Source organism: Pongo abelii, chromosome 10 (genome assembly GCF_028885655.2).
Source record: "Pongo abelii isolate AG06213 chromosome 10, NHGRI_mPonAbe1-v2.0_pri, whole genome shotgun sequence".
In the NCBI taxonomy this organism is placed as follows: domain Eukaryota; kingdom Metazoa; phylum Chordata; class Mammalia; order Primates; family Hominidae; genus Pongo; species Pongo abelii.
Window position 1 is genome coordinate 64,920,312 of NC_071995.2, and position 23,161 is coordinate 64,943,472.

At 38.6% G+C, this 23,161-nt stretch overlaps 1 protein-coding gene and 1 long non-coding RNA gene across 18 annotated transcripts in view; both read right to left on the minus strand.

The window, feature by feature from the left end:
- Positions 1–23,161, minus strand: part of GRIP1 (glutamate receptor interacting protein 1) — an 852,850-nt gene that overhangs the window by 582,935 nt on the left and 246,754 nt on the right. The gene's annotated exons all lie outside the window — the stretch shown is intronic.
- The window catches only part of LOC129049148 (uncharacterized), a 55,046-nt gene continuing 33,733 nt past the window's right edge, over positions 1,849–23,161 (minus strand). For 3 of the 4 annotated variants that reach the window (XR_010135791.1, XR_008511979.1, XR_008511978.1), the window contains one exon: positions 1,849–8,811. This is a non-coding gene — a long non-coding RNA (uncharacterized LOC129049148). Of the gene's footprint in view, positions 8,812–18,796; positions 21,833–23,161 lie in introns of those variants that run through there. The other variant, XR_010135792.1, reaches the window with a different exon arrangement.

Sequence of the window (23,161 nt, forward strand, 5' to 3'; positions counted from 1 at the left end):
AACTCCGAATTAGGAGAAAAGAAAACGTGCTTTTAACACAGGTATATTTTAAAATGTAAATTCTGATCAGAAGGAGAGCATATATCCTCTAAGACCCAGTCGGGGAGTCAAGCATCTGTGATTATTGTTGGGAAGGGAAAACAATATTTATCACAATTAATTTATAAGATTCTTTTCCCTCTCTCTAACCTTTGTGTTTAATACTCTCCAGAACACTTAGAAGTACTTTACTTTTAAAGCCCTTTCTTTGAATTGACAAGGAGTTTCCTTTAATTAAAAGCAACATAAAATAATCTACTTTGGATCATTCATTCATTTAAAAAAAAGGTTAACAATAAATAATTCAAGAATGAAGAGCCTTTAAGTGAATCATGGATCACAAGCCCATGGCTAAAAAATACCTTAGAGATTGTCTACATTAATGCTTTTGAAAGTTTTCCACTGAAATTCATGTAGGAAGCATTTTTATGAGTGTGGAAATAGTGTCTGAAGTAGCTTGTCAAAAGCATGAAATATCTTGGCATTTGACTTTTTAATCTTAAAAATGCAAGAGGAATTTGTATTCTAGTGCAGAATATTATTGACATATACATTTTCCCAAACCCTTAGTGAAATTAATAGTCCAGGAAGCCGCACAGTATCTATCTATACTGTGGCTCTGGGTTGACATCTACTGGGACACCACTGTGTATCCCCAGGGAAAGATGGTATGTTTACCCAAGTGCAAGTGTACGTCTACAGACCATTACCCTCATGTCATGGACCAGAGAACTGAAGTCATGAAAGGTTAAATAACTTGCCCAAAGTTCTCAAGATAGTTACTGGTAGAGCTGAGAACAGAACCAAGCCTCATTCTAACTCCCAAGACTAGTACTCTCTCCAAATGCTTCTTCCAGTCTTTGTGTGAAAATAAGAACCCAGATTAGAAGTTTAGCTACAGCTCTAACCACATATGTGAGGCTATAGATCACTTCCTGAACATGCCCTGCACCTCAATGCCTTTCTTTGCTTCTCTCTAAAGGCTCTTCTAACTCTGCATGGCTGGTTTCATCCTATCATTCATGTCTCACCTCAAACATCACTTCAGAGAAGCCACCCTGACCACCCTACCTAACTGGGGAATCCCCCAACTCCAGTTTCTCTCTACCATATATGACTTGGTTCCTTCACAAGACATATCATGATATAAAATTACCTTATGTATGTAATCATTCCCCTGTATATTGTCTGGCTTCCTCCCTCTTGAACACAAGCTCAGTAAAGGAACAGATCATTTCTGTCTTACTCACTGTTCAAACCAAAATTGGAGGTTCACATATGGAAGATGATGCAAAATATTTTTGAATCATAAATGAATACCTTACACTCTCATCTCTCTCCATCCTAATCCAACCTGTCACTCTCCTAGAATACCTTTCCTCCTTCGTATTTGCCTGCTCAAGTATTACCTGTTCTAAGCACAACTGAAATCTTATGTCTACCAAGAAGCCTCCTCTACATCTATGTATCTGACTACATTATGAGGATACTGAAAACAAGAAACTTGTCTTATTCGCATTTGTATTCCTACATCATGACATAAGTGGACCTTTGAGCTCAGTCCTTCCCTTCTGTCACCTGCTCATCTGCCTTCCTTATCTCAGTGCGTTTTTTCTCTGTGTTCCAGAAGCCTGTTTTATGAGTATCTTACTTATGATTGACTATATTTTTCATTATGCCAATTCTGTTCCTTAAACACTCCAATGTAAATTTTAATTCGCCATTTCATTTGGTTGGCTTATTTTTTCCCTTGCCATCTTTTGCTCACGTTGCCCAGTTACCCAGGTTCTCTCTCTGTCTCTCTCTCTCTTTCTTTTTTTTTTTTTTACCTCAATGCATACTTTCTTTTGGCCTTTATACTCTTTCATGGAGACTCTCCCCTCACTAGTCAATTTAGAATGTCTGAAGTTTATCTGAAATAGCATGTTATTTCCTGCAAAAGAATATGTATGTTCAGATGTACAATCTTTTTCTAATCCTTAAGCTTGATGACTCTTTCCCTTAACCTGCCCTGTTATTTTATGAGCCCCAAATTTAGGATTTACTCTGTTTTCATCCTAGAGGGAGAAGAGTTCTATCTAGACTCATGTGTTGACCAAACACGTGATTTAGAGAGCTCTTAGCCTCACTCTCTGTTTACCAGGGAGCAGACTGAATCTCAGACTTAAAGCAAAGGGAAGATACGTGTGCCTGATCTATCCTGGCTCCAGGATTCTAGTCTAATTTAGAGCAGTTTAGATGGTTAGGTGGGATCCTCTCCTAACTCATCAAAGAGCAAAATATTTTTTAAAATGCAATGCACTCCCCACCTATCTCTACACTTTGTTCTGCCCTGTTGCTTTCCAAACTTACTGTCTTCAACTAGATATTGACTGTTAAGAGGACAGAATTAAAGCCTCTTCACAAGAAAGAAAATAAAAGGGAAAAGCAAACGGCTAAGAACTGAATCTTAAAATTGCTAACTTTAAGGACTAGAGGAAGAGAGGGAAAGGAGACGCAGTCAGAGAGCATGATGCTGACCAGCCCGTGTCACAGGGATGCCCTGAGGCAGAGGGAGCACTGAAATACTGCAGAGGGACGACCATCAATGCCAACTATCTCATCAAGGAAAAAGAATGAACATTGCGTGATTAGGAGGTCCCTGACATCCTTGGAATTATCAGAAGAAGAATAACAAAGAATATCACTCTGGCAGGTGATTAAGCAATGAGTAGAATAATGAAGAAAGGGAAACTAGGGCATGCTTGTTGAGGAAGATGGATAGAGAAAAACAAAGGAGAAATAGATTGTAGTCATCTAATAAATACGAGAGATGTTAAAATCTACACGCACTATTTAAATCTCTAAGCAAAAATAATAGGCATAATTGTCCTTTTGTGAGTTTGGAAAAACTGTCTCAGGTGTAGAAAATAGTGAGAGCAACCATTATGTAAATCCTCTTTTAAATAAAGGGACACAAGAGAAATGAGAGGGGATAAATTCAACCCCAGAAATTAGAAATCTGAGAATATTAGATAAAATACCAGAGAAGAAACATTATGACTCAAGATTCCGTGATTTTTTTTAACACTATCCAAAAATGTCTTTCTTAACTCTGCTGAATCACTGTGAAATTTCGGGACTTCTCTTTTTAATATTTTGTTAAATTTTTATATGGCCCCAATATTGGCTATGGGTTATGTGCCAATTTTTGAAGGCTTCTTACAACCAAACCAGCATGGCACATGTATACATATGTAACTTACCTGCACATTGTGCACAGGTACCATAGAGTATAAAGTATAATAATAATAATAAAAAAGAAAAAAAAAAAAATCTGTATGGTTTGTGGCTAAGCATTATCACACACATTGAAAATTAAGATTATGGTAGAATAAAAGTAAAATTCTTTTGAATAGTCGTAAAAACATATGTATTTTTACAGGTAATAAGCCATTAAATATTTCCTTTCATATCTCCATCAAAGATCTATTCTTATTAACTACAACCCAGCAATATTAAATAAACATAAAGGCTCCTGGCCACATATTTGAAAAAGGTGGTAGGACCCAAAAATTAAGTGTATCATGTATCTCAGTTATGAGCTACCACCCCAAAGAAAGCCTCATGAAGTTCTTCCATCCAGGAGCAACAAAAGTTGCAACCACAGACATTCATCCCATTAGCTGAACTGTTTATTAATACCTAACTGATTTTACTCCATTAGTCATTCGAGAAAGTTAATAAACTAGAAACCCTATCACTCTATGAACTAATTCCTAACCTGCAAAGAAATCATCATGATCATACACCAACTGCTTCAATATTTTAACATTACACAAGGGATTCACTGAAAGAAGTATTTGTTGAGGGCTCCTCTGTGCCAGGCTCTGAGACTTAAGCGAATAGGTCACGTAATTGGACATCAACCCTGAATTGAGTCTCTTAGTCAAGTGAGCAGAAGGATAGGATTATATATAAAAACAAAAACAAAAACAAAAACCAAGGAGCTAAAATAGAGGGAAAGACATAGATTAACAATGTTTTTTGTTTTTGTTTTTTTGTTTTTTTGAGATGGAGTGTCACTCTATTGCCCAGGCTGGAGTGCAGTGGCGTGATCTCCGCTCACTGCAACCTCTGCTGTCTGGGTTCAAGCAATTCTCCTGCCTCAGCCTCCCAAGTAGCTAGGATTGCAGGTGCCTGCCACCACGCCCAGCTAATTTTTGTGTTTTTAGTAGAGACGGGGTTTCACCATCTTGGCCAGGCTAGTCTTGAACTCCTGACCTCGTGATCCACCTGCCTGGACCTCCCAAAGTGCTGGGATTACAGGCGTGAGCCACCGTGCCTGGCCCAATATCAGTGTATTTTAATGGCAATGAAACTAGCAAGGAATGATATTATTCCTATAGGTAACGAGTTCCATTTTATTAACAATCTTTCATATGTGTAACATCTTTCAGCCTTTAGCCTAATTTTTCTTCTGGATACTGGACTTACTGGCTGAGCACAAATTTCCAAAGCAAACTAACTCTTGCTGATATAATGTAACTTCTTTCTTGAATACAGTCAACACAAACTGAGGCTGGCACCACTTTTCCAAGTTTTATCCCAATATAAAGGCATGACTAAGTATTTACCTCTTCCCAGAGGAGCTGCATAGAGGTTCAGGATCATCAACACATTAATTCTCTAGAGAAATCCAGAATAAAAGATGAGATCACTTCTGCACAATTAAGCTAAAAATAAATTGTCTTATATGGAAACCACTGCTGACATTTTTCTAAAACATAACTCTAGTCTTTGGGTAATATTAGCTTAACATTTTGTAGATTTTGAAATGTATTTACTATACTAAATGCAGAATATCTATTATTAAGCTTTTTCCCCTATGTAGTTTAACCAGGGTATACATGTTATTCATATTTAGTTCATCCAACAAAGTTTAATTGAGGGGCTACTATATACCAGTCATTCTTCTAGGCTCTAAGGACACAATAATGAAATGAAATGAAAAAAGCCACATCTCTGCCCTCAGGGAGCTTATATTTTAGTGAATAGATACATAAATGTACATTCATACCCATAAATAAACCACCTACATATATAGTACAATAATGTTTATTCATCTCAAGCTGGAATTTGCTTTCCTTCTAAACTTGCAAATATTTGAATAGGGATCTAAACATGTCACTAAGCAGCCTCTATTCTGCATAATATTAAGCTATAGCCCAGATCTAAGTATTAGATTTACATAATAGTACTCAGTGAACCCTTTTTTCCTAGAATAAGTTGTTTTTTGATAACCTTTACCTTGTTACCTCTAACAGAATCTCTTTTTTTAATTCCTAACTCTACCATCCTCCCACAGCAGTATTACTCATTCTCCTAAAGTGTACAAAACATGTTCTCTCACAATTCATATTCCCATGAGAGCACCTTGTTTTAATAGTACTTTCTTGTTGTTCTTGATCTCCTTTTTGAAAAGACCTCCAAGGTCTACTAACATGGCACATGATGTGATCACTTCTTTTTTTCAGGTCGTTTCTTACAACTCACGTGACATTCCACAGAACTGCTTATGTTTCTCAAGCACATCATGCAACATCTCACCTCCAGGTCTCTGCTCATGTCTTACTGACTGCCTGGAAAAATCTTTCATTATGCCCTTGCCCAGAAAAACATCTATTCATCCTTAAACACTTTAGTTCAGACATTATCTCCTCCAAGAAACTTTCCCTGACCTAGTATCTCTACTCCCTGGGGTTCGTTTAAGTTCTCTTCTGTGCTTCCACAATACATGAGAAATAACTACATCACTTAAACTTACCACACTGTACAGTAATCATTTAGCTGCAGATCTGAAAGGGGCGATGCAGTCCTGGTCCTGTTTGTTAGCATGGTTTCACACAATGCCCTTCATATGCCAAATACACAAAAAACAGGTTTGCTGAATAAACACTTGAAAGAATTTTTAAAATATTTCAATAAATTTTTAACAGTAAAAATAGCAAGTGAAAAATACTCGTGAAACAATCAAGTTCTGTCTACCACGGAATATTTAACTCTCTGTGCAATGTTTTTCTTCTTTTCCAACCAAGCTATTTATTTAGCTTTTTAACTAGATATCAAACACAAGTAAGTGCTTGTTTAAACTTGAAAAATCCTACAGGGATCGTGGACGATGAAGGAGGAGACACAGTAAGCAACTGAACAAATATCTGTTGTGAGATTTACCCTCTGCCCAGGAGACACCAGAAAGAACTTCATTAGCAAAGATCTTCCTTCTTCTATGAGGTAATGAAAGGGGAATTGCCAAAGCCCTCAAGCCAAGGAATGGGTGACATCAACTTTATCCTCAGTGATTTAAATGTGTCTACAATGCCATGTCCTCCAGAACAGGCTTGAATCAGAAACATGAGTTAAACATGTTTCATTTATTGTTCTCTTATATCCTCAGCAGCTACCTCTCTAACAAAGAGATGAACTTGAGCTTTGACTGTGAAGATTTTCTTCATAGGACTTTTTGGCCTCAATTAGTTGCTATATTCCTATCTCTGGGTCAGCTTTCCTATAATAAAATTTATAAGCCAAATAGTTTTTAAATTTCTGTTTGTTGTATAAATAAAGAATGTGTCTGGTCCTCATCCCAGGTTCCTGGGATGAAAGCTTCTAAGCCCTTGGAATTTCTAAATTGATAGAAGTCTCCATTTTTTCTGGTAGATTCTCAGACCACACGTAGGTTCCATAATATGAGTAGCTAAATGAGTAGCTAATGAAGCTACTCATGGTAGGACCCTAGATAATTTCAGGATGGGGGCTGCCAAGCTAGAAAGACCAATTATGTGATTAAAGGGTTGGGGCTTTGAGTCAGGTGATATTAGCCCTACTTCTGGGGAGAGGAAAAGGTCTAATGATTGAGTTCAGTCATGTGGCTAATGATTCAATCAATCATGGCCATTGATAAAAGAACTTCAGCCAAATTAAATTTAAAGGAGTTTAATTGAGCAATGAATGACTCGCAAATTGGGCAGCCCTCAGAATCATGGCAGATTCACAGAGACTCCAGGGGTGCCTCGTGGTCAGAACAAATTTATAGACAAAAAAGATAAAGTGACGTACAAGAATCGCAAGTGAGGTACAGAAACAGTGAGATTGGTTACAGCTCTGCCTTTGCCTTATTTGAACACAGTTTAAACATTCAGCAGTCTATGAGTGGTTGAAGTATGGCTGCTGGGATTGGCCAACACTCAGTTATTGTTAAAGGTGCATACTATTAAGTTAGGTTTTCAATTTTGTCTGACTATTAAGATAGGTTACAGTTCATCCACAAGGACTCAAATATAGAAGTACAGAGACCTTCTCAGGCCATATTTAGTCTGCTTTAATACCATGTAATGAAACAAACAAACAACAACAACAAAAACTCTGAACACCAAGTCTCCAGTGAGCTCTCTGGTAGGTAGGTGAACACACTGATGTGCCCAGGGGGCAGTGTGTCCTGATCCTAAAAGGAGAATAAGCTGGGCCCCTAGGCTCAGGCCTGTAATCTCAGAACTTTGGGAGGCCAAGGCAAGAGGATCTCTTGAGCCCAGAAGTTTGAGACCAGCCTGGGCAACATAGTGAGACCTTGTCTCTATAAAAAACAGAAAAACAAAAATCAGCTGAGCATGGTGGCATTCACCTGTAGTCCCAGCTATTCGGGAGGCTGAGGCAGGAGGATCACTTGAGCCCAGGAGGTAGAGGCTTCAGTGAGCCGTGATCATACCACTGTACTCCAGCCTGGGTAACAGAGCAAGACCCTGTCTCCAAAAAAAGAAAGCATGGAGAGAATACATGAAAGTTCTGTGTTCTAGACTCTTCCAGACCTGGTCCTATATGTCTCTTCATTTTATTGGTTCTGATTTGTATGCTTTATAATAAAAATGTAGCCCTAAGCACAGTGCTTTCCTGAGTTCTGTCAGTCATTCTAGTGAATTATCAAACCTGAAGGAAACCCCGAATTTGTAGTTAGTCAGAAATGCAGGTGGCCTGGGCACCCCTGAACTTGTGACTGGCATCTGTAGTAAGGGTGTTCTTGCTGGGGTCTCTGTACTTAATTAACCTGGGGAATCTGTCTAACTCTTAGGGGAATTTAGCATTAGAACTGCATTAAAGTGTTACACCATGCCACCAGGGTAACCACAAAATTAGCATGCGTATTCAGCATGAACAAAAAAATGGCAGGCCTAGAGGCAGGATACCTGGGTCCAGGGTCAAACCTCCCATTTTAGAGCTTGACCTTGGGAAAGCCACAAAACTGTTCTGAGTGTCAATTTTCTTATCAGTGAGTGGAGCTGAGCTTGGTGGCTTCTGCCATTTCCTGTTTTATTACTGCTTCCATTAATCATCTATTTGGAGGAAAAACCAATTATCACTTTTTTCTCTGGACGATTTTTCTCTACTGGCTTCTCATATTAGCAAAAGCTTGAAGGTAGATTTGAGGTCTTCGCACTTGCTGTTCCCTCTACCTGAAACATTCCTCCCCGAGATACCTGAGTGGCTCACTGCCTAACTTCCTCCAGTGCTGTGCATAAATGTAATTTCTCTGCTGATCCTTGTTGGCCATATTCTCTAATTTTAAACTCTACCCTTGACACTTGGTCACTTTTCTCGGCTTTATTTTACTCCATGGCATTTATCATTGATTGACATACTACATGTGACAATGGCTTTTCTCATCTGCTCCGCCAGTAGAACGTAAGCTCCATGAGAGCAAGGGTCTGTGTTGTGTGTCCACTGCTTTATCCTCAGCACCTAGAAAAGCGCATAACAAATAAATAGCTGATGTTTAATAAATATTTGACATATGGATCAATGGTAGTTTTTCTGAGATCTGGTAGGCACAACAATTTAATTAAGTAATACACAATCTCATACCTAAAATAACTGTAAAAATGATTACCCCCAAATTCAAAAAAAATGGAGAAAGGGTGTGAGAATAGATAATAACAGAATGCTATTCATCACAGTCAGAGGAAAGAATTATGGGGCTTAAGAGATTTTAGAGTGGAAATGAAATTATGGTGATAGGTAAAGTGGAGATGTGATAAGACACTGAGAGATCACAATCTCTCAATAGATATTAGAGTTTTCAAAGATGATGGCAGAGAAAGGGGCAGTTGATGCTACAATAATTGACAAAAGTGAAAAATTATCTTATTGGTCATAGCAAAGATTACAACCAACAGGTGCTATAAGGGAAAGGCTCTGAAATATTGAGAAATTGCAGAGGAAACATGATTTAAACCAGGTGTTCAATATAGTAACAATTAGACATAAGGGACAATTGAGCACTTGAACTTATAAGCTAGTCTGAATTGAAACATATTATTGAAGTATAAAATAAATACCAGATTTCAAAGATTCAGTATAAATAAAAGAATAAAACACAACCTGTTAATTTTTATATTCGTTTCATGTTAAAATAATTTTTGGCCGGGCACAGTGGCTCACACCTGTAATCCCAGCACTTTGGGAGGCCAAGGCAGGTGGATTACAAGGTCAAGAGATCAAGACCATCTTGGCCAACATGGTGAAGCACTATCTCTACTAAAAATACAAAAATTAGCTGGGCATGGTGACACGCGCCTGTAGTCCCAGCTACTTGGGAGGCTGAGGCAGGAGAATCGCTTGAACCCGGGAGGTGAGGCCACAGTGAGCCGAGATCATGCCACTGCAATCCAGCCTGGTGACAGAGCGAGACTCCGTTTCAACAATAATAACGATAATAATAATTTTTGATGTGTTAGGCTAAACAAAACACATAATTAAAATTAATTTCACCTGTTTATTTTTATGTTTTAATATCGCCAATAGAAAATTTTAAGTGACATATGGAGGCCAGAATTATATTTCTGTTGGCAGCACTAATCTAGAAGGGTTCAAGGGATATGTAAGGAATTCTGCAGATTCAATATCAGCCCCCAAGAACCTAGAGAACTAAGAGAAGGCAGGGCCTCCACTAGAAAGGTTTGCCAGAGAAGCGGTATCTTCCAGAGAAAGCAGAGTTTCAGGCCAGGCATGGTGGCTCATGCCTGTAATCCCAGCACTTTGGGAGGCTAAGGCGGGCAGATCACGAGGTCAGGAGATCAAGACCATCCTGGCCAACATGGTGAAACCCCATCTCCACTAAAAATACAAAAATTAGCCAGGCGTGGTGGTGCACGCCTGTAGTCCCAGCTACTCTGGAGGCTGAGGCAGGAGAATTGCTTGAATCTGGGAGGTGGAGGCTACAGTGAGCCAAGATGGTGCCATTGCACTCCCACCTGGGCAACAGAGCAAGACTCTGTCTCAAAAGAAAAAAACAAAAGAGAGAGAGAAAGCAGAATTTCAACACCAGGGAGCAGGTAAAGCAGCTGGAGGAAAAAGGGGGTATAGTGGAGGTATCAGAGGCAAGTTGGTAGATCAAATCACAGGAGAGGTAGAGACTTTGAAATTCATCTGCCCTATACTAGTTCCAAAGCTCAGAGCAGTTCCCTTAGTTAAGACCAGCTTTATCTGAGAAGATGGGAATAAGTCATCAGGTGTGATACAGTTAATTGGCTGGGCATGGTGGCTCATGCCTGTAATCCTGGCACTTTGGGGAGGCTGAGGTGGAGGATCGAGACCAGGAGTTCAGGGCTGCAGTGAGCTACGATCACATCACAGCACACTAGCCTGGGCGACAGAGCAATACCCTGTCTCAAAAACAAAAACAGTTAATCAACAAACATTTATTAGAGACTCTGTACATCCTAGGCTCTAGGGATCTAAAAATGAATACGTTCCTGCCCTCAAATTGTTATCAAAGTAGCAGGAGAGGTAAGTATATAAAACTAGATAAATTCAATACATATCCTGGCAAACACAGTAACTAAGTAAAAGTTAGGCCCTGAGGTCAGAGCCAAGAGTGAGACATACACAATTTACATCCTGTATGCTATCATTCCAACTGGGGCATGGGCTGTAGAAAGAGTCCATTCAGCATAATTTTCATTCTAGCTACAAAAGAGTCATGCCATCTTTTACTTAAAAACATTAAAGATTTCGTCTGCCAAAAAAAAAAAAAGTATTTCCCATGAAACCATGGAGTTCTCTAGGTATCAAGGGAAATAACTTAGAGTTCACAAATGTATTCCACTCTCTCTCATTAAAACTGTAACTATACTTCATTCAAAAACTTCAAAAATACCAGTATACATTCTCCAATGTTATTTTTAGATGCCTTTATAAAAAACAAAATGTGCATATAACACTACCTCTTTTCACTATAATAAAGTGAAACAAGATGCCATATGGTTACAAGAGACTAACATTTCTTTTGTTTTCTTGATATCTTTCAAAAAATACAATATAATTTATTTATATTGTATTTAGAAATTATATAGTTAATTTATTGTATTTAGTTATATTGTATTTAGAAATTATATAGTTAATTTCTGAAAGGTATAATATGAAACAGCAAAATCTCATTAGTAGAAAAAAATCAGACTATGTATACCTTTTACGTTTTTTTTTAATCATCTCTTCAATGGCACCACAACAAAGGTGAGGATAACAATGATAACAACCTGTGTACATGTGTGTGCGTTTGGAGCTCATCATGGTGAGAGGAGGCCCATGCCAGCAAGAGGCACTGGTCATTCAAATAACAGAAATGAAGATACACATCACACTCCTATTGCTTATTAAATTTGGGATCTTGGGCATGTCAATCAACTTCTTAGAACTTCAATCTCATCACCAAGATAATAGGGATAATATGCACTGTGAAATTAAATGAGAATTCTGGCATATAGTAGGTGCGCTTAGTGAGTGTTACTATCTGATCCCTTTCCTTTCCTCCAAACCCCACTGCACTCCCAACCTAGTCACGGCCACCTATGCCCAAAAGAATGACAAAATTATACCAATCAGCACCTTGTAGACTGCTTCTTGATATTATTCTCCTAAAGGTGGCAGTGCATCAGTAAAGGCAGCCAACCATATACTATGTATTAAAATGAAAGAACATGGTTTTCAGGATAAAATTCTCATTAGTTTCTATTAAAAATTAACTGCTTGAGGATTTTCTAGCAAAATTAATCCAAGCTATTTGAATGGTCCTTGAAAGCAGGAAAATCATCAGGTCATCACAGACTATTGATTCATTTTCTACAAAGTTAAAAAGCAAATTATAGAAAGTTTTGATGAGAATCTTGTCCTTATCAGCATGAGTAACGGTTCATAAATTTCACCCACTAAATTCCAACAATCTAAAATTCAACAGGAGAATGTCTTCTAATAACCCTACAGGGTGTGTTTTCATCAGAAAAATAACCTGCTTTAAATTCTTTGTGGAAAAAAGTTAGCTATAAATTTAATATATTTTATTTAGTAAAATTTTCCATTTCTGATATCAGTTTTTTTAGTTGAATAAGAATTTCCATCAAAAAAGCTCCTAAAGAAAACAATATGCATTTTATTAAAATAAATCACAATGCTAAACACAATCTCCAACGAATAGAGCACTTGATGAATGTGCAGGAAATGAAAAATAGTAAAAGCAAGTAGGCCTTAACAACATGTTCAATGAGACTGTACATTAATTCATGTGATTAAAAAAAAAAAAAACTCCATTCAGGGCAGGTGGTTTAAGAGGCCCTGAGAGCAGTGACTTGCCCAGGGTTACACTTCCTAAGTGGCAGAGCCTAGACTGTAACCCAAATCTGTAGATTCATTTCCCCACCTTAAAAATCAGTATTGAAACACCCCATGGAGGTTACAATTTCAGTCTTCTAGGACACACTGGAATCTTATCAATAGCATGAATGACATGTGGTTATTTAGTCTCTGTTTAACAGTTCCAATGACTCACCCCTTTTATAAGGTCACTGTTGCCATTTCTGAAATGTCTTCTTTACAATGAATCTAAATCTTGTCTCCAGTTAATGCTGTGCTTTGGTCCTGAGCTACACAGCATAAATCTAATCCACAAAAGAGCTGGTCCCCTAAAGCTTTCTCTACTTCAAAGCTATACATTCCTTCAACTCATGTGGCTTTACCGTGAGGAGCTGCTACAGATGTCATTTGATGCCTGAAAATCCTTGCTCATTTCTTCCTTCCCATTACATCTTCCCACCTTTTGATTTTCATTTCATATCACCCCTGAGATATCCAAAACAGGATCATAAATATACTGATAATTAAAAGGATGTACAATTAAATGGCAGCCAGTAACATAATCATGATCCTCCTGAATTATTCATTGTTCTGAAATATCTAGTACTATTCAGTGGAGGATTGTTTACAATCCATATCTGTAAATTTATCAGATCTCTTCAGCTTTGACATTCATCCAATTGCACAGCAAACATTTATTGAAAATTAACTACATGTCACATCTTAACCTAGGCCCTGTTGCAGGCACTACCCATAGAGGAATCAATAAAACAGAATTTCTACTCTGAAAGCAGGGAATGTTATCATATCTGCTAGCTTTCATAGAGCACTTACAGGCACAGTTCTAGGTGCTCTGCACGCACTAATTCATTTAATCCTCACAATGACTATAGATAGGTATTGTTGCGTTCATTGTTTTCTGATAAGATAAATGCATTCCATCAACGTTGAGGAATTTATGCAAGGTCTCCAAGCTAGTTGTGGCAGCCACTAGAGGATCAGAGATGAATTCCAAATTAAGTGGTTTTTCTTTCTTTTCCCATCCCTTTTCAATTTTTCTGTTCTTATTTTTTTTTCCTGGCTGCCCAGTGTCTTCACTTATGCTAAGTAATGTGAGGTTTTCTTCATTCACAAAACTACATTTGTGTGTAGATGACTGCCAAGCATAACATTGCTACTTCTGTTCTTCCCACTTTCTTTGATCCACTTCCTCTCCCATATATACAAATGACCAAGGTCAGTAAAGGGGCACCCTAACTTTGACTTTACACGTGAACTGAACAATAAGGTATATTTTAAATAGTCTGTGGGTGTGATATCTCAGAGCATCTGTTACTAATCGCACCTGACATCCTTCACTTCATGCAGCACTGGTTAGTTGGGAGGAAGGGCGTTTCAGAATAAGCAGTATGTGCTATGATACTGAAGACTTCAATTGTAAGTGGTGCATTGTGAGCCTGTGACTTGGTAAAGAGGGGGCAGTGTAATGGACTGCATGTTTGTGTCCCCTCAAAATTCATACGTTGAAATCCTAACCCCTAATGGCATGGTATTAGGAGGCGGAGCTTTTGGGAGGTGATCAGGTCATGAGAGTAGAACCCTCGTGAATAGGACTGTGCCTTTATAAGAAGAAACAGCAGAGAGCTTGCTACTTCTCTCTCCGGTCTCTACTCTGTGAGGATAGGAGAAGACGGCCATCTGCAAACCAGAAGGCGGGCCCTCACCAAACACTGCATCTGCTGCCACATTGATCTTGGACTTTCCAGGCTCCAGAACTGTTGAGAGTTAAATATTGGTTGTTTAAGCCACCCAGTCTGCAGTATTCTCATAGCCCCAGTGGATTAAAAGAGGCACAAATGTAAAAATTTGGGAGATTCCTGTGTTGCTAATTTTGTCTTCTAATCTTATCTAGAATCTATTCATCTTCTAATCCTCATCTTCTAATGAACTAATCTTGAATTTTTCTGGTTAACTCCTCAGCTGAAGGGGTTAACCCAAAGAAAGAATGGTGCAGCTTATATGTAGTAAGGGTCTTGAACAGCAGGGGTCCTAGCACCTCTCCAGAGAGCCAGAGATGGGAAAGCTTGAGAAATTCCAGGAACAAATGCCCACTTGGGATGAGCAGAGAGAGCACTGTCAAGGAAGAAGTTTCTGTTGAGAGGATATTTGAGTGATGTGGGCAACTACAGTGTATGTAACAACATAACTGATATTTATAAATTAATTTTTTTCTATTTAAATGGATATAGGCACTAAAGACATCCTTATTTAAAAGACGGCATTAAAAATACAGTTTCATGTTTCTCTTTTCTGTGAAATTGCTTCAGTTGATAACAAACACAAAAGGAAAGAAAGGCAGTATGCATGCCTCTATTCAATTTTTTCAAGGAAAGCAGCATTGCAGTAAGTACATTTACAGATCATTCTGCTTGTGAAATTTCATTTGATAGGTACCACAATAATCTTTTAAATCTCTGGACCATAGAATAGTTGGAAAGTTTTCAGGTGTGTTTGTTTTTTAATTAAAAGGATGTCCTGTGGTCCCTAAAAATGCAATGTAACTAAGAATGTACTACAACGGTGTGAGAATTTGATTCAATATGTTTGACTCAATATATTCTTAGTTGCTAAGTTCCCTCTGTATCAGTCAGAAGCAGGCAGCAGAGTCCTATATAACATCCTCATAGGTTAAGTATTTTCTTAAGATTCACTTGACCCAGGTAAGAAAAAACAATATTCTTTAAATCTATCATCTCCAATCTTTCACCGATGTCCTGAAATAATCAATAATTGTAACTGCCAGGGTTTGCAAAGGTTACTATAATGACTTACATTAGCACGAATTTTTCCAAATAAAACTTCAGTGGGTACAGGATCTGATGCCTTTCTCTAATGTTGTTGACAGGAAGGACTTTCAGAGGTTGTTGTGTTGTGAAACAGTACTCATTTTAGCTGGGGTATCTCATTTACCCTTCAGGCTTTTGATCTGCTAATAAAGGGACTCTATAATCTCACAGGTCCTCCCAGCTCTCATACGCTATGATTCTGTGACTTGTGCATGACTTGGTTTCCTCCTTTATAGAGTTACAGCGTGACTGATAGCCTGATCCTGAGGCTGCTACAAAAAGTCTATCTTTTCAGTGTAAAAGGTTATATGTCCTTTTAAGTAAATGTGACATATGGCTTGAAATTCAAGTTGATAGAATACTGATCCACCTTAGTTAGAGCATTTTACATTTTTGATAGGGCACTTTGCTGAACAGAATGCCAGTATATTCACTGCAGCAGTGAAGAAAAAGTGGGGGTGGGGAGGTGGGGGTGCCATTCTGAGGGAAAGAAGGCACTTAAGGAACTCTGAGATGTGTGAGAAAGTCCTGCATCCTGAGGAGCTGATGGAAAGAGGGTAGGGGTGAAAACAGGAAGGTAACACATAAGGTCTGAAAGGGAAAGGGAACAGCCTGATGTAATGCAGAGCCCAGGAAGTCACTCAGAGGACTGCTACTGGGCCATTTCACACCCTTTCCTCACCAAAAGTTTAAAAGGTAAATTATGCAGGTGTTTTGTTTGTTTGCTTTGTTTTGTTTTTTGAGACAGAGTCTCACTTTGTTGCCCAGGCTAGAGTACAGTGGCACGATCTTGGCTCACTGCAACCTCCGCCACCCAGGTTCAGGCAATTCTTGTGCCTCAGCCTCCCGAGTAGCTGGGATTACAGGCATGTGCCACCACGCCCAGCTAATTTTTGTATTTTTAGTAGAGACAGGGTTTTGTCTTGTTGGCCAGGCTGGTCTCAAACTCCCGGCCTCATGTGACCCACCCACCTTGGCCTCCCAAAGTGCTGGGATTACAGGTGTGAGCCACCATGCCCAGCCTAAATTATGCAGGTTTTTAATATGGAATTGCCATTCTCTTTTGTTTTCTTTTTTTAATATCTTATTTACTTTTTAAAAAAACCTTTATGTTAGGTTCAGGAGTCCATGTGCAGGGTTGTTATATAGGTAAATTGTGTGTCATGGCGGTTTGGTGTACAGATTATTTTGTCACCCAGTTAATAAGCACAGTACCCAACAGGTAGTTTTTTAGTTTCACTAAAAAACATTTATGTAACTGCTGTAATAAACACAGAGCCTGCACTAACCTGTTCCTGTGTTGCTATAAAGAATTATCTGAGGCTGAGTAATTTATGAAGAAAAGAGTGTTTAATTGGCTCACGATTTGGCAGCCTGTGCAGGAAGCATGGTGCTGCCATCTGCGCAGCTTCTGGGCAGGCCTCAGGAAGCTTACAATCATAGCAAGGGGAGAAGTCCTCTCACATGGCAAGAGCGGAAGCAGGAGAGTGGGAGGGGGTGGGAGGTGCCACATACTTTGAAACAACCACATCTTGTGAGAACTCACTTACTATTGCAAGGACTGCCAAGCCATGAGGGATCTGCTCCCATGACCCACACACCTCCCATCAGTTCCCACCTCTCACACTGGGGATTACATTTCAACACGAGATTTGGGAAGACAAATATCTAAAGTATATCTGAGCCCAGGTGTCCTCGTCAACCATGGAATCCTTTAAAGGAGAAGTTTGGCTCAAATCTCCATTCCGCATCCTATGAAAAAATCCAATATCCTCCTCAATATTTTAGCAAATGTTGGAGTCTCAGCTGCTGTGGCCTCTATTTCCCACTTCTGCTAAATTCTCATCCATAGCTCAACACTGAGCAGCTGTTCTTTTCATGAACCTCAGCAAAGGCTCAAATGCCCAATTCCTCAATTCCTCCCCTTCCTTCTTCCTGCTACACAGTTATTTACAGCTCTTGCACTTAGCACTAAGCTTGCTGGTGAGCAAGAGAGGTTACTGCCCAGTCAACAACTAAACGTTTTCTTAAAAGACCTTTCTATTTCTTTCCTTTTCAAGAATTCTGACATGGCCATTCCACCTGGGTCCCTCACTATTTGCTTGCTCTTCTTTCCCCCTCCACTTCCCACAATGTGCAAGAAAATTCTAAATTATTTTACTCTTTTATTTAGGGCAATTCACTTCTCTCCAGGCCTGTCTTATCAGATCAATTCCAGGCCCAGCTTTAGATAACCTAAACCCAGTAGAGGTCCTGAGATTGCAGACTTTCCTTAAAAATGATCAACAATCCCTAGGTAGCAGTTGTGGTTCTAAATATTGACATTTTTCTATTACAAATATATTCAAATATATTCCCTAAATGATGAACATCAATTTTAAACAAGAGTTAAGCTAAATATATTACAATGACTTTCAAACAGTGGTACCAGGAGTGTATTATTCTTCATATACTTTAATATAGTTATTCTCAAATTTTAGCTAGCATCAGAATGGAAGACTGGCTAAAACACAGATTGCAGGGCCCCCTTGCCAGAGCTTCTTTGTCAGTAGGTTTGGAAGGCTGTGCTGCAAACACATCCCAGGTGTTGTCAATATGTCCCTTTAAAAACCAATGCTTGGGCTGGCCATGGTGGTTTATGCCTGTAATCCCAGCACTTTGGGAGACAGAGGTGGGTGGATCACCTGAAGCCAGGGGTTCAAGACCAGCTGGCCAACATGATGAAACGCTGTCTCTACTAAAAGTAAAAAAAAATTAGCCAGATGTGGTGGTTGGCACCTGTAATCCCAGCTACTTGGGAGGCTGAGGCAGGAGAATTGCTCGACCCCAGGAGGCAGAGGTTGCGGTGAGCCAACATCACACCACTGCACTCCAGCCTAGGCAACAAGAGCAAAACTCCTTCTGAAAAAAAAAAAAAAAAAAAAAACGTGCTAAGCAGAAGTTCTCATCCCCATATCCCCATCACCTGAGGGAGGCAGGAAGCTCATCTCCGCACTTAGAGAGAGGCAGACAGGAAGCTCATCTCCTCGCTTTTATCATACAATGGCTGGCGCTTTCTGCTGAAAGTGTAGGTAGCAAATACTTTCACCTGTCCCCTTTCAGCCCACATATGGTGATGAATCATCCTGTTCCCAGAGATTCTACTTCTACTTCCTGTAAGATCTACTGAATGAGGACTGGTGTGGTCTGCATATTAATCATCCCTCCCAGACCCCTCTCATCATAGTAGCCATAAGGATATGCTCAGCCCTTACATTATAAATGTGAAACTATTTAGAAGATGACGCTCATTTTCCAGTCCCTTGGTTTCTCCTTAATCACTGTGATTGTTGCTGATTAATCCCGAATGCTGGTGGGAGAGAATATGTAAAAAGAGTAAGAACTTTGAAGGAGATGAAAACAGTTGATACGGTACATGCTGCTTCATGTGTTTAGCTTGTGGATGTGACAATAATTTTTGTACTCTTCTGAGCAGGTGGCAGATGGGTGACTTCTGGCATAGAAAAGATTAATGCTCTGATTTGATGGCTGCTTCCGCAATACCATCAACGAGGCATTGTGAACAAGAATTCTAACCAAAATTTTAGCCACTGTTCAGCATCTTTTCAACAGTAAAACTTCTCCTGCGACAGGCTATTTCTGCAGGATTCCTTAGATTTACCAACCTGATCAATAACCAAGTACAAGACACAAAACCACAAATAGTGACAGGCTCTTTAAGCAACATTTGCAGCTGAAATGAAGGAACCATCTTCCAGTGCATGAAGGGGAGTTGCTCCTGCACTATCTTTTTCCTGCCTCCTCCATCACATATTTAGTTATTTTCAGAGCCATCCTTGAGGATGCAGGACCTCGCTGCTTATCAGACTCCTTTATAAAGTGGGTTCATCTGCTCGGCATGTCAGATCACATCAAGATATACAAGCTGTTCCCACTGTAGCAGAGAAAGCTGAAAACCTAAAACCGGATGATGTGTTTATTTCCAAGGCCAGGGTTTAAAGAAAGTTTACATTCAAAGAATGATTTAATTTTAATTTACTAGAAATATTTTAATACTTTAAACTGCCATTATATATCCTTCTGGAGGAGCATGGACTTTTAGAGTCCCTCCTTAAATATTTTTTAGCAACCTTCTCAGACACTGAGTTTGTTAGATATCCATTTGTTCTTTCTTCTGTTCATTCTTCTCCACTTCATTTAGCTAAATGAGCTGAGGCACGAATATGCTTCAGAATTCTTAACATGGAAATTTATTATTCAGTCATCAGATGTTATTGGGAAGATACTGTGTCTTAAGGACTGTGTTATACAAAAAGATACTCAAGATGAATGAGTGATGAAGCTCATGGGCTGGCTCATAGAAGATTATGAGCTGCTTCTTCTGTCTTGAAGAAGCTCAGAGTCCAAGGACGGGAGACAGATATGTGGCAAGATGAGCTACTGTAAGGCAGGATGCAGGAACAGAGGAATAAATATGGCACACAGGAAACATGAGGCAAGGAAGGACTAACTTTACCTGGGAAAATGAAGAAAACTTCGGATGGAGGCTTTGAGCTGGGTTCCGAAGGATACATAGGTAAATGGAAGAAGAGAAAGAAAGAGAAAAGAAAGACCCCTACAGAGATTCTATCTTTTCTTCGATTTGCATTAGGAACAAATTCCTAACTTCCTACCACAGAAAAATGAAGTTGTAGAATTTTATTTTATGAAATTTGTTGTATGTCAAACAAATTGTAGAGTTTTATTTTACACCTCCTTTCACTCTCATTTTAAACCAATGTTAGAGAATCTTGGTTATAAATTACTAAAGATGTGTTACAGCTAAAAGTCTAAACTAAAAGCATATAGTGGAACTGAAACAGAGAAGAAATTAAGGAGCAAAAGAACCTTACCTCCAATTAGCCATTATTTCCCATTTTTCCTACCAAATTACCTAATAAAACTAATTTAAACTAATCAAAAAGCAAGCAATTGCTGAAATTTTGTTGAAGATGTTTTGTACATGAAGCTTCGGATACTTAAGAAAATAACTCGAACACATTATGGGAATCCTATATAATAATTTTCGATTATTCACTATTAAAAAAAAGAAGCTGTTGGGCAGAGGGATGTATGTTAACCTAGTTGCACCTGATTCCTAGAGAAAAAATTTTGAGAGTTTTCTATAAAGGTGTCATTCTTCTGATTGGGAGTAAGCCATTATTCTGCAGTTTTACTCTGAACAACTAAGCTGAGAAGTCAAATGAGAGGTCTGTGTATAATTAGCTCCGATAGCCTGCATGATGTGAATACAAATCTGTGGCTAAGATGAGACTTGGCAGGCCCAACAACTAATGGTCACAGGAAATAGATAAAGGATGAATTACAGATGAATTAAAAAAGTATCTATTTTCTCTTTCTTTTAAAATCTTTTCTAAAAGAATGATTTGTCTTATTAAACTGTCTTGATGACAAATTGTCTTATTTTAAAAAGTAGACATAAAAGTGCATTAAAAGTAATCACCCTCTTCTTTCTGATGGGCCATGGCATATCACTGATCTGGTGTTTTAAGCACCCCTCAAAAGTTGGCTATAAATCTAAGATTATGAACTGATAACATTGCACGCTACTTCCTTTTTTTTTTTTTTTTTTTTGAGACGGAGTGTCACTCAGTCGCCCAGGCTGGAGTGCAGTGGCGTGATCTCGGCTCACTGCAAGCTGCGCCTCCCAGTTTCATGCCATTCTCCTGCCTCAGCGCCCCCTCCCCCCACCGAGTAGCTGGGATTACAGGCACCCGCCACCACGCCCGGCTAATTTTTTGTATTTTTGTATTTTCAGTAGAGATGGGGTTTCACCATGTTAGCCAGGATGGTCTCAATCTCCTGACCTCGTGATCCGCCCATTTTGGCCTCCCATAGTGCTGGGATTATAGGCGTGAGCCACCACGCCCGGCCACTACTTCCTTTCAATGTTCCCACTCTCATATTTGTTTTCCTCTATTCAAAACTCCATCAAATAATTATCAAAAACTTTGTGATCTTCCTGACTTATAGACTGAAAGCCAAATTTAATGACCATGTTGCACTCCATGATTTTAGATACAAAAATAAACGGAATTCCAAAACAGCTAATAGTTCTCAAAATTAGTATTTCAAAATGCTAGCTAGTGTACAATTTATACTAATGTACAATTTACAATTGTAATACAGTTTAGTGTATTAACTTTCCTATATTCTAAATAAGTATTCTAGCCCCTCAAAAACATTGTTTTTGTAGTCAAAATAATATTTTTAAATTAGAAAACCTATATCTACTTTTAATCAATTTATTACTCAGTTTTAACATTTATATCTATTAAAAGTCACAGCCCTAAAATATTTTCTAAAATAAATTTTTCACAGCTGTGAGATTAAATGAGTTCTAACCTATATTAATAAATAAAATAGAATAGCATAAAATAGAAAAGATCAGAAGATAACAGAATAGAAACCAGTAGAATATACTGCATGTAGCAATGGAAAATATTAATTCCTAAAGTTTGTGCATGTGTGCGTGTGTCTGTGTGTGTCAATACTACATCACAAGGTAAACCAGGTTATAGCCAAAAATTTGAAACATTAATATTCAATTTTATTACATTTATTAGGAAAAAACTATTGAATATTAAAAAGTACATGGTCATTCATTTCTATATATTTGAGACAGTGGCCAATGTATAGGTTGGTCATTACATTCATCCTATAGGATAAAAGCTGCTTCTGAAGAAAGTGCTATGATGTGTTGCAACGAAAGATCAACCAGCTCAAATCTGCCATCTGGAAGACAAATCTGCAAATGTTTTAATATTTTTGGCTTTCATTTAGTCATGTGACCTTCATTTATCTAGATCTACTTTATACAAGCACCATTTTAGGCAATGGAAGGAAAACAATGAACAAAAAATCATGATCTCACTGTCAAAGAGCTTATAGTTCCGCAAATCTTAATCAAATAAACTTATAAATAAGGCTGAATTTTATCTGTGTTAAATGCTATGAAGTCTGATAAAAACATAATGAAGACTCAACTGTATTAATAACAGAATATAAAATCTTGTGATATAGTAATATTTTACTGATATTAACAATATTTAAGTGGTATTAATTTCTTTGAGGATTTAAACTGAGAACTTAAGGATGAGAAGTAGTTAACTAAGCGGAGTGAAGTATGGGCTGGGGAATAAGAAGAACATTTCAGGCAGAGCAAATAGCAGCCCTGTGGCAGGAGGCAACAGGGCACATTTCCGAGAACAGAAAGAATGAACATGTGGCTGTAACAGAGACCATGGGGAGAAACATCTTGTGACATGAGGTTGGAGGGGTCAGTGGGAGCCAGACCATACAGGAACGTGTGGCCTTGTTAAGGATTTTTACTTAAAAAGGGGAACAGTACACAATCAAATTACTGTTTAAAAAGATTGCTCTGGCTGCAATGTGGACAATGGTTAAGTGAGGATGTGAAAAACTAGTCGGGAGATTATTCTAGTCCCTAACAGCAATCCTAGTTGTAGTCCACTTGCAAGACTCTGCTGGCTTAGCCTTGCGTATCTGGAGAGGTACATAAGTGAAGAAGAGACTTGGACAGGTTTGACAGCCATCAG